Source organism: Ceratotherium simum, chromosome Y (genome assembly GCF_057802395.1).
Source record: "Ceratotherium simum simum isolate JZ-2026a chromosome Y, ASM5780239v1, whole genome shotgun sequence".
In the NCBI taxonomy this organism is placed as follows: Eukaryota; Metazoa; Chordata; class Mammalia; order Perissodactyla; family Rhinocerotidae; genus Ceratotherium; species Ceratotherium simum.
Window position 1 is genome coordinate 3,665,976 of NC_141941.1, and position 12,061 is coordinate 3,678,036.

At 35.6% G+C, this 12,061-nt stretch overlaps 1 long non-coding RNA gene across 4 annotated transcripts in view; it reads left to right on the top strand.

The window, feature by feature from the left end:
- Positions 1 to 12,061, top strand: part of LOC147911619 (uncharacterized) — a 49,828-nt gene that overhangs the window by 18,902 nt on the left and 18,865 nt on the right. The window contains exon 2 of one of the 4 annotated variants that reach the window (XR_015550819.1): positions 11,667 to 11,793. The exons of 2 other annotated variants lie outside the window; for them this stretch is intronic. This is a non-coding gene — a long non-coding RNA (uncharacterized LOC147911619). The remainder of the gene's footprint in view (positions 1 to 11,666; positions 11,794 to 12,061) is intronic. One more of the 4 variants, XR_015550821.1, reaches the window with a different exon arrangement.

The window sequence follows — 12,061 nt, forward strand, 5'->3', positions numbered from 1 at the left end:
CTGTCTGTGATGTAATTTTCTATTTGTGACAAGCTGCCTATGGGCTTCAGATGTGCTGAGGTAGCTACCACAATTACCTAAGTCAATTGCTTGTAACTAAAAAATATATATATGAATATATGTATGTGTGTGAGTGTGTATATATATATATATCTACATATCTACATCTATATATATATATCTACTGGTTCTGATCATCTGCTTGAACCCTGACTGATACATCCACCAATCTGTATCTATATGTCTATATATCTATGCAGTATTTATCAATATATATTTGATCATTATATCTATGTACATAATATATATACATCTCTCTATGTAATAACATATACACAAAAATATTAATGTTAAAAATATTAATGAATTGTGTGCAATAATAGAATCAGTTAAATAACAAAATAATAAATGTATAATAATAAAATGTACCCATTCTGTAAATAAGCTTTTTCTAATCTAAAATCTTATGAATGTATTATTATCCCAAAACTCTCTCCATGCATTTACTCAAACACTGTTTCATCAAGAACTAATATATGCCGAGTGTATACAATACCTTCAGAGACATAATTGCATCAATAATGAAGAAAACATTCACAATGCCCTCAAACATCATAAATTCATTTATAAAGAGGGCTGTGATCAGAAAATTATGAAATAAGCTATAAGAACATTAGAAACAGAAATTTAATGAAGCATAATAAATTGATTCCCACTGAGGTCATTGAAAAGTAGGAGTATTTTACCTGGCAATCAAAATTGAAATATTTAGGGAGAGAAGTCATAAAGGATATTAAGAGAGAATATTATTAACTAACATTTGATCATTAAATACCAGGTACCACAATCTAATTTTAATGAATATTTCACTCTAATAAAAGCCACTTTATGATTCCCAATTTTCAGATGATGTCATACAGGCCAAGAGGCTCACTTAGCAGATAGCAGAGCTGATGGTCATTTACGCTGGGCATGAATTATTGCCCAAGCTCCTACATTCATTCATCCAGAAAGTATTTTTGGTTACCCACTTTTTGCATGATAATGTATTTGCCTGCTCCAAAAGTGGCCATCTGACTGCAGCCCCAAATGGTAGGGACTAGAGTGGTGAGGTTTTGCAGCTAGGTAGATTTTGGACAAATCATAGAGATCCCTGGACTTCACTGCCTATGTGGTTTCACTGAGGTTGATTCTCTCAGTGATGTCAAGCTGTCCAGACTTTATTTTTTATGTCCAGTGGGGTAATTGAAATCTCCCTGCTAAGTAAGCCTTTTCTACGGTTGAAGAGAATCATTCTGAATACACAACCACACCCCTTACCCTAGTGGTTGGTTTTCTAGAAAAGTAGCAATTATCAAGTTTGATTTGAGAAGAATTGGAATACTTAGCACAATAATTAACAGGGATAAAATGCAAAGATTTTCAAAGATGTAATCTTAGAAACAACAGCAGGCGAAGATGGATTTAATGGTGCATTCTACAAAACCATCAAGAAAGAGATCACTTCCATGTTATATAAAATAAATGCACCAGGACAGAGAGATATACTTGCAACTTGTCAATCAGTTCATGAGGCTTCTGTAAGCTGAAAAAGGACAGAGAGTGACTGACTAAATTTTGTTAGGGAGAGGATGAGGAGTAGAAACATGGAGATGGCAAACATAGATGGTTTTCTTAAAAACATTTTGTTTCCTCTAAAAAGATACAGAAAAATAAGGTGGTTGTGAGCATGACAAATGAGAGTTTAAAAAGTTCCTTGTGTTCTAATATGGGATATAAGAGAGCATATTTGTTTGCTCATGAGAAAAAAATATATAGAGAGATGGACTCATGAAGAAACAAGAATAAGAGATAATATTCATGGTGAAGGTGAGAGAAGGCTATCAGGGGAAGAAATCCACAACCAAATGGAGATGCAAGCCTTTGATAAAAGTGACACATTTGGTCCATTATAACAGGAAAGGGGAAAGTCTGAGTGAAGATAATCCTCTCAGAGTGATGGATTTGAAATGAGAGAGCCCCTTGTGATGAGTTTCATTTTCTGCATGAGGTATGAGGTAATAGCTTTAGGAAGAGCAAACAGGGTAGAAAAGGGTTTAAATAAAGGGAAAGAGGATTGAAATATTTATCTCAGAATGAGATTGTTCATTTATAAACATTCATGGACAGTGGGAACCCATTGGATATTTGCGTTCTTGCCTTTGAAGTGACATTGTTCTTCGTGGTTCTGTATTTTTCTCTATCGATGTTTAGATATTCTAGTACGGCCAACGACTGGTTGGATAACTGGTTGAACCAGAGATATGGTTTATTCAAAAAAGTCATATAGAAGAGGATAGGGGCAAGAGGAAAATCTTGCTCATGAGAGAGCAATTTTAATGAAGGACCTTGGATTCTAGACTGAGTGGGAAGGCAAACGAATGAGTTGAAAAAGAAAGAAACATCTATAACATCAAAGGATAGTTGTATTGGTAACCGAGTTGGAAACATTGCGTAGAGTGCAGGTGGACTGAGCATGAAAATTCAAGCGAAGAACTGAATGTTGACCATACTTGGAAGTTACAGAGTGACAGTTATCCTCAATTTGAGGTTTGCCTTGTCTTTAAAAATAGTTTTACATCTCTAGTTATTTACGGTTATTTTATGGGGATGGTCGAAGAACAGGAGAAAGTAAATATACATTTCAAATATGCCACTTTTAACTGTAAATCTTTTACTAATTCTTTCTACGTAAAGGTGAAGGGAAGATGCTTTCTATGGCACCACATTTGCAATGCTATTTTCTGATATATTTGATTTCAGATTTAAAAACAATTTAAGACATATAATCTCTGACAGGCTACATAAACGTTAATGTCTACAGTTTAGACTTTTTCAATAACTTTCAGATCAGGGTGCACCTCGATTATAAACAGTGGTGTGGACAAATTTCAAGAGTTGCAAAGGATAAATACAGGGCAAAAGGGGAGAGAATGTGCAAAGCCTCATTTAAAAAAATCATATTAAATGTAATTTTAAAAAATCAGAGAGATTAGATGGTGAGATATAGGGAGTGACACGGAAGACTGAGGGAATGACATGAAGATAAAAAAGGTCAAAAAGACATCAGCCAGGTAGATTCAAGAGAAGTGACTGAGGCTGAGAGTTATAGAGGAAGGGAGGGATATCTATGAGATAGTTTGGGGACCCTTCATTAAATTTATCTATTGAGACAGAAGAAAGGGGAAGTGGGTCCTAGAGCAATGGATGGCCCCCACCTTGACCCACGTTGATGGAGTAGAAGACTAAAAGGAAGAAGGAGTCCCTGTGTACCTGGGATATCCAGGGATAACTTCAGGAGCACGGGTGCCTCTTCATCCATGATGATGGGGATAGAAGGTACAGGGAGGTCATAACTTAATTGATAAATACTGTTTATTATTTTTTCTAATGGATAAGAGACTTTCCTCATTGGATTATATGAGATACACTAAAGCCTGCACATTTAATCATTTTTATAGGAAACCAAGAAGGAAGAGTAAAATTCTTCATTCTTTTAAGTATTTCTTCTTTAAGGAGTTTTTAGGGGAGCCATTCCAAAGAGCAGAGGGCTTCCAGTTTATTTTACATAGGGGACTGCTTCCATAGTCTTGGTATTTAAACAAACAACTATAAGCATCTCTTTTACTTCTTAAGCTCTTGTTTTTGCTACACGATTATAACATTCATTTGAATATTAAAAATGGTTTTCTACTCAAAATTAAGATGATTTTTAACACGAAGTTATGTGAATCTGTTATTGTGTATTTAAGATGTTCCCAGTGAAGCCAAGTACAGTTGAAACCACAATTTACAATTTGCATTTACTCTGAATTTTAAATGGTAATTAATGCTTAAAAAGGTGGGTCATTAAAACTCTCACAGGTTTCTGTATATATTGTGTACTAAATTGTGTGCTTAGTTTTGAAACAGACGGGGGTATGCATATTATCTCTACGTTTCTTTTTAGAGACTTTTTGTGAATTAATAATGAGCACAGTTTGAGGGAGTATTGTGATGTCCCATTCCTTCTGAGACTTATGTATTTAGTGCACACTTTCATGTAGTAGTCTCTGATAAGAGTAAAGGATGAGTATACATATTTTAACTTCCTTTACAAGAGAACAGCGGTCGTTAATAATCACTGTGACAATGGTTCTTTATCAACTAACTGTGATTCCCAATGTCTACAATGAGAATAATTCATCCATGAAATGGTTGAATGTAATGAGAATTAACGAACAGCACACTCACTCCGACATTAGCTTCCGTTCAATCTCCCCACTTCCCATTTCCTAAAATATTGAGCCACCTCCCAGTGGGAGTTGAATTCTTTTAATTCCCAGAGGACAGAGTCTATTAGCAACTTTCACTCCCTTTCTCTGTCTCTTTCTCTCCATCTCTATCTCTCTGTGCGTTTAATCTCTCACCTCGAGAAAGGAAATGATCTTTATGCTTTCTCTTTCATTTCAAAATATTATAAATGTCATTTAACTTGCTTTCATAACTCCTGCAGTTTGGAGGTTGACATAATCATATGTGAGATCCCATATTTAATCTGAAATATGAACACAGGACCTTACATGTTTCCTTCCCCAGACCCACATCAATTCATTCACAACCAACTTCATAAGGATTTTTTTTACAATTTCTTAGAAAACATAGAAATGGCCAAGTTCTAGGATAAACATTTGCAGACAAAACACAAACTTTTTAAAAGAAAATTTTCTAAATTATAAAAGAACGTCTGGTCCTTGACCCCGCTTATTAAATGAACCAACACGTGTGTTGCCCCACACCCGCCCCCAAAGATGATTGTTAGCTCTATTGAGTTTCGAGATAAGTTGATGTGGAATTTAGAAAGCTATCAGGCCAAACCCTTATCATAATTAATTTTAAATTAGAAAAGCACATCCATTTTTAAACCTCAGCTCATTTTCATGCAGATTATATGTATATATATATGCAGAATGTGTATTATTTCTTTCCACTTCAAATTCTGTTAATTTATAGTTGCATATTTCACTATGCTAGACTTTTTTCCTCAAAGATGACAATGATTCAATTAAAACATCAGTCTGGTCTGCTCCAGAATAAGCTCTTGGAAAGCACCCTGAAATTGTTCCTGCTTCCACTAGGAAGCTAATAAAATACGAAGCCAAAACACGCATACACACCTCAAATCTAACAAAGAAAAATGCTTTAGAAGAAATAAGTATTTTTATTACTTTTTTGATTAGACTTAATTTCTCCACTTAGAAGTAATAAAGATTATTCTTTTTATTCTTTTTCAAATTTATTTTGCTTTAGAAAGGCACAGACTTCTGTATTTTTATGCCAAAAGAAAAGATCCTTGGTGAGTTCAGATTGGCATCTGATACAAAATAATTATACTGTATTTGGAAAGAAAATGATATTTATATAAATATGATAATTTCCTACCCTGTAAATTCAGCACATTGAAGATATCATCCCAATAGCTTCACAGATGCAATTTTGATTTGGGGAACCTATTAAAGTAATTGTCGCTCATTTCAATGAAAACAAATTCTTTTGGTTGTTTCTACAATTTATTTTTATTTTTTTCTTATTTCTCCATGTTTGAACTTTCAACTTATACTTTATTCTTCTATTCTTAAGGACATTAGTGCTTTAAAAGTGCATTTTTTTCCAAAATAATATATGGCATAACATAGTGTGGGGATCAGAATGTGCCTCCTCAAAATGTGTCTCTGTGGCATGATTATTTTTAAGAACAAAAGACTCAGGAAGAAACTTAGACCTTCCTCCTAACTGCCTAAAAGAATTTAAGACAGAAGGTCTGTCCCAGGATGGTGCTATCACCATAGATAACTCTAAGTGTGGTAGACAGGAAGACACTAGAGCAAGGCCCATTTTATCAAAATTCTCTCTCAGGTCCCATTGTCTACAGATGGCCCAGCAAACATTTGCTTATCAAGCATTTGCTTTTTCATCTCTGTGTAAATTACCTGCCTCCTCTTTGAAGTCACAAACCACTACCCCCAACATCCTCCTTTGTCTTCAACTAAAGATGATACTTAAGGTGGTGGCTTCAGCCATTTTGGCGAGTTACTCAGTTTTCCTGGGTTTCTCCCATGTATACATGTTATTAAACTTTATTTTCTCCTGTTATTCTATCTCATGTCAATTTAATTGTTAGACCAGCCAGAAGGACCTAGAGGGTACAAGAATAGTTCTTCCTCTCATATAATACCATAGCATAACATAATTTAATATACGCACTATCCCTTATTTCTAGGACTTATTATTTGATTCATTTTCAAACGTTTTAGCAATTCCCCCAAATAAAATTCATGCCTAAATAAAAAAAAATCTAATCTGGTACAACATTGTCTTTTGAAGAAGTTTTATTTTCCACGTCAACAACTTTATAAAGAAAAGTATTTATCTGAGAAAAGTCAGAAGTACTAAATGATATAACACGACCATATAACATTAAATAATCCCCCTCAGAAACTCCTAAGCCTTTTTCATTGAGGACACTTACTCTTTAAGGTTATTTTTTGGTGGTGTGAGCATTTGCACCATCACAGCTATTTACTATCTAAACGTGAATATACACGATAATGTACCATTTTTACTTAATTGCATAACAACAATATGTATGCACATACAAAACAGCAACTTTCTATATCATACTTAAAATATTAAAAATTAAATTGCTACATTTTAAGTAATGCTGCTTAGTGTATGCTCAATGGAATGTGCCATGATTTATTTAACATGTTTTTTCTTAATAGACATTGATCTTGCTCTCAGGGTATTATGTTTGGTGCTGGTGGTTAGTTTTAGCAATACATTCCTTCCTGTTAATTGAAATCTGACATTTTCTTTCTTTAAATAGATGAAAAGAGGTAATTCACCTTCTTTGTTACCCATATGTTTTGGGTTTCCTTAAGTCATAGCACTGTCTTTTTCAATGTGTTTTTTTCTATCTAGTGCTACAGAACTTTTGTTTTACTAATTTGCTCAATAATTTTCCAATATACAACCATACACATCATACCCAAACACACACACACATACACACACACACCCATATGTAAATTTAGCATAATAGGAAAGACACTGAAGTAAGACATCTGTGGTTTAAATCACATATTCAACACGTAACTGTGTTGGTAACTTTTGACAAGCATTAAACTCTGTCTTCGAGGTTCTTTATTAGGATAATGGGGATAAATGTAGTGGCTATTTCACGAGGTTGTAAAACCAGTTAAACAAATAATCTTTTTAAGAGCTAAGTGCATTGCATAGCACATACTAATAACTCAAAAAGGTTAACTGTGACATTATTATTATTTTGCTAATCTTTCAATTGTGTACTTATGCTTCTATTTCTTGATTTATTTATGCTCTTTTAATTTGTTGCTATAAATATGTGGCCATTAACACTTCATTTTTCCAGCTCCCTTTAACATTTTCTTCTCATTAGTATTTTTGTATTTTGGGAAAGATATCACTTACAGTTAATACTTATGTATAATTATTTTAATCATATTCCTAACCCGATGACAATCTCTTGGTTTGTTTCACACAATATCTTCCTCATTGCTTAAACTCTTTCTTTTTCTCTCTCTCTCTCTGTATTGTTCAAAGTAGTCAATTCATTTTACAGTGAATCCAAGGTACTCTGGAACACACTGTTCTTTTAGATAACTGACACTGTATGTCATATATTTCTTTAGAAGCTGCATAAGCTGAAAACTCATGCCTGGAAATCTTACACCCGAATATAAATATGAGTTGCGCAAGAAGATCCACATGAAAGTCTGGAGGAAGATACAAAAAAAAAGGGTTCAGATGATTCTGTCCCATAGATTTTTCTAGCCAACATTTCACCAAAACCCCATGCACATTCACTAATCTGTGAAGTGCATATGAAGAGAAGCCACATGAAATTCTCCCTGTCCATAGTGGGTCTCCCAGTAAGGACCTTGATATTTGTGCAGGTGCACATTCTTCAGCTGTACAAGGACTTCCGCTGTCAGCCTGCTCAGGATGGTATCTACACCATTACAGATGAGCTGAGCTATGGTGAATCTTCTCTACCTACAGTTTTTTTTTATTTGGTTGCACTTTAATAGGTGGAAATTCACTTATATGTGTCTTCCTTGTGTATACCTCCTTCGTATGGAATTATGATTCAACCACCCAAGTCTATGATTGCATCATTATTTTCTCCTCAAAACATCCTATCCTCCAAACCTGTTCTGTTGCCTTCCCTCCCTTTTCTCCTGGGTACTTTTGCTTCTTTTAAAGGACATTGATTTCTGTTAAGGCAGTTCCCGGGATGTGGACTTTAGAAGGAGAGAGAAGTTTCCTTCTACTTTTGGATACTGCCTTTTCATACAAAAATATCTGCTCATTAGAATATAGTTAGGAAAATGAGGTGATTCACATTTATAACTTTGCTTAATTGTTGACTTTCAAAATATGTGTCTGTTCTATAAAACGTACAATGTTTTTATATGGCTTGGAGGTCCTTTATAGCAATGGATTGGTCATCCCATACATTCTCTCTCTCTCTCTCTCCCCTTTCCTATTCCTATCTCTGTCTTTCTCTCTCTCTCTCTCTCTCTCTCTCTCTCTCTCTCTCTCTCGGTATTTATCTCTATCTCTATCTTTCTCTGTCTCTGTCTGTCTCTTTCTATATATTTCTATTTCTCTCTCTCTATCTCTATCTTCTACCTCTATGTCTATCACTATCTATCTCTATCTTATCTCTATCTCTATCTCTATCTCTATCTATTTTCTCTCTATATATCATTCTATCTCTATCTCTATCTTTCTGTCTCCCACTCTCTCTTATTCCCAAGATAAAGATTTCACTATAGATTGTTCCTTTTCTTTCTTATTTTCCTTTATATTTTTTAAAGTTTCCCATTATTTTAAATATTAGCTAACATAATAGGCATAATATCCATCCAACAGACCCATAGGATTATGCTTCTCCTGTCAACCTGGTAAATATCATTGACTCAAGCATTTTCCAAAAGGAACCTTTCTTTTTGACCTAGCTGAATCACTGTCCAGATACGCAACATCTTTTGATGAGCATAGAAAACTTAACCTAGTTTTTTGTCCTATTTTCTAAGTGTAGTGATCCTTCCCCCACACTTTCCATTTCAGATTGTTTTCTTAATCACTTTTTTAGTGCTTGGCTACTTGGGAGCTGAAAGGCAAATTTCCTTGCTTCATTTCATTTGCCTTCTAGAGTGTCAATGTTAAAGATACTTAAACAGAGACGTAATCAGAGGTAGAGGGGGAAACAAACAATGAACAATTTATGATCCATTAGCTCCTATGATTTTCACCTTGCATCCTTCCTCTAAGCGTCAGCACGCTGCATTGTTTCAGATTTGCACACATGACCCTTCTTCTGTTAAAGCCAGTCTATTTATTCTCTTGCCATCACAGCGGTGGATAGCAGAGTGTGCCAGATTCATCTCAAGGAGCCCATCCTACACATCACTCAGGGTTTGTTTTGAAGGCAGGTCCACATTCCTTTCTTAGAAGGCCACAGTTTTTTGTTCGGAAATGTCACACAAACTCTCAGTTCAGCTATAGGAATGACTTCAATTCCCACAAAATGAAGAAGGGTCTTGGCCATTGCATGCCTTCCTGGTCTTCCTTCAGATCTCCTTTGATCCAGCTCTCTGTTTAACCCTGTGGGTATTCGAATCTGCAATATATCAACTCACTTTTTCTGGCTGGCTAGCTCAAACAGCAGTTATTGTGGTAATTCACCACTGAGGAAAAACATTCAATACTGAGGTTATGCTGCAGAAAATGCTGCCAGAACCAAACATCCTAAACTACACACTTTTATATGTCTCTTTCTCAAATACATTTTTCTCCTAAAAAAAAATTGTTCTCCTGCATGTTTTCTCACATACTTCCCTTTGAGCAGTACCACCCATTATATCTCCACTTCAAATTATTAAAAATATATGTTTATATTATGCCCAGTGGCATAGCAGTTAAGTGCACGTGCTCCGATGCGGCGGCCCGGGGTTCACAGGTTCGGATCCTGGGCACGCACCAATGCACTGCTTCTCAAGCCATGCTGTGGTGGCGTCCCATATAAAGTAGAGAAAGATGGGCACGGATGTTAGTCCAGGGCCAATCTTCCTCAGCAAAAAGAGGAGGATTTGTGATGGATGTTAGCTCAGGGCTGATCTTTCTCACTCACACACACACACACACAAAAATATATATACATATTTATATATTTTTCTCTCAAGTTACAGTCTAACATTTTCCCATTTTAGTACACTCTTTGTGATTACAACTTAGTACATGTGAAAAATCCAAAGCATTTCTTCCATGATTTGGGTACACGTCCTTCTATTTCACTTACAGCCCCACCAAAATATTTTGCAATCTAAGTAGTAATGTTATCCAGCAAACAATACTCAATGAATAATTTAAAGGGAGTTAATGTATTCACATGTATATTGTTAGCAAGCAAGACAATATTCATGGCTTCTACAATTCTAATTTACATAATTGTTCATACAAACATAGGTGTTGTTTCTTCCTTCTTCTGTCGTCTACCCCCTGTTGGCATTCCTCTTAGCTATCAGCTCATGGGATGGTCTGTCTTTGTCTGTTAGCATGAAATGGACTTCCTCCCTGGACTATCCGAATCATCAGTGATTTTGCCATAACTAAGAATCTGCATGCATGCTTTGTCAATGGATGATGATTTTTTTTCCCACTTGGAAGGAACAAACTTTTAGGAGTTTTTGGGAAGTGAACTGAGGATGATTCTTGATGACTGGGTCTAGAGGAAGACAATATTTGTACCAAAAGCCAACAGTGGAGAAGGCTCTTAAAATTAGATTAATATGGCAGCCCCATTCTGTAGGAGTCTCTATCCTCTTTCAACAGCCACCCAATGCTTGCTCAATGGGCTTATGAACAATAAGGCCATGGTTTCAAGATTGGGGGTTATCTTCATGATAAATAATTTCGACTTTTTCTCAACAGGACTGGACATGGCATTCTCCACTGTGTCTGCAGTAGTGACCCTTCTTGAGCCTCTAATTTAAGACCCAACACAGGGCAGACGAGATGATCATCTGGTGCAAAGTATAGTTCATTGGACTCCTTCCTTCAGAGAAGAAACGGGGGTTTTCTATCTCTGGAACAGACATTCATTCAGGACTTATATTTGCCGTTCCTTGCTACTGTTCTTATGATTGCAATCCATTTGTGCTCCTTTCTCATCTTGCTGTGCCATACAAAGTTCTTCTGATGAAGGAAAGCATTTTATAGTGAAATAAGTAAGATAACATCTTGACGCCCACGAAATTCACAGGTCTTCTCGTTAGCGTATCATCCAAAACTAGCTGGGATCATGGAACAATGGAATAGTCTCCTGAGAATTCCAAGATGGAGCCACTAGGGAAACAACATCTTTCCAGGTTGTGCTCCTTTTGCATAGAATTCTACGTAGGCTCCAGATGCTGTTCTCCCCACACAAAGCTCACAGGTTTATAAAGAGCGAGGAAATGAGAAGCTAGGTCCAACATTTATATCTTAAACCCACTGGCAGATTAGTCCTCTTGATTTTGTGTTTCTGGGTTCTATATTTTTAGAAATACCATCATCTATACTGGAAATGCTTTACTGTGCAGTGAAGGATGAAGTTCCATGAAGGAGAGCTCCAAGGGTGTGTGAGTTTCTAGGAACTGGAATAAAACAACGAAAATCTAACTCAGATGGGTGTGTCTAAAATCCCTTTATGTTTCACTTCCATAAACCAATAAGATTTAGCACTTTCATCTCAGCCCTACTATTTAATGTTAATTTTTGCTTTACAATTTTCTTTGACTAGTGCTAGCGTTCTTTCTTTTTAACAGGCATAGTTAGTGCATAAGTGTGAGTTCTCAGACGAACTTTTGAGTATACAAATAAATATTACATTTGTGATATGCCATCTTAAAACACATAGACCATTCAACAATGAATCATGATGAAATTAAAATTGAGC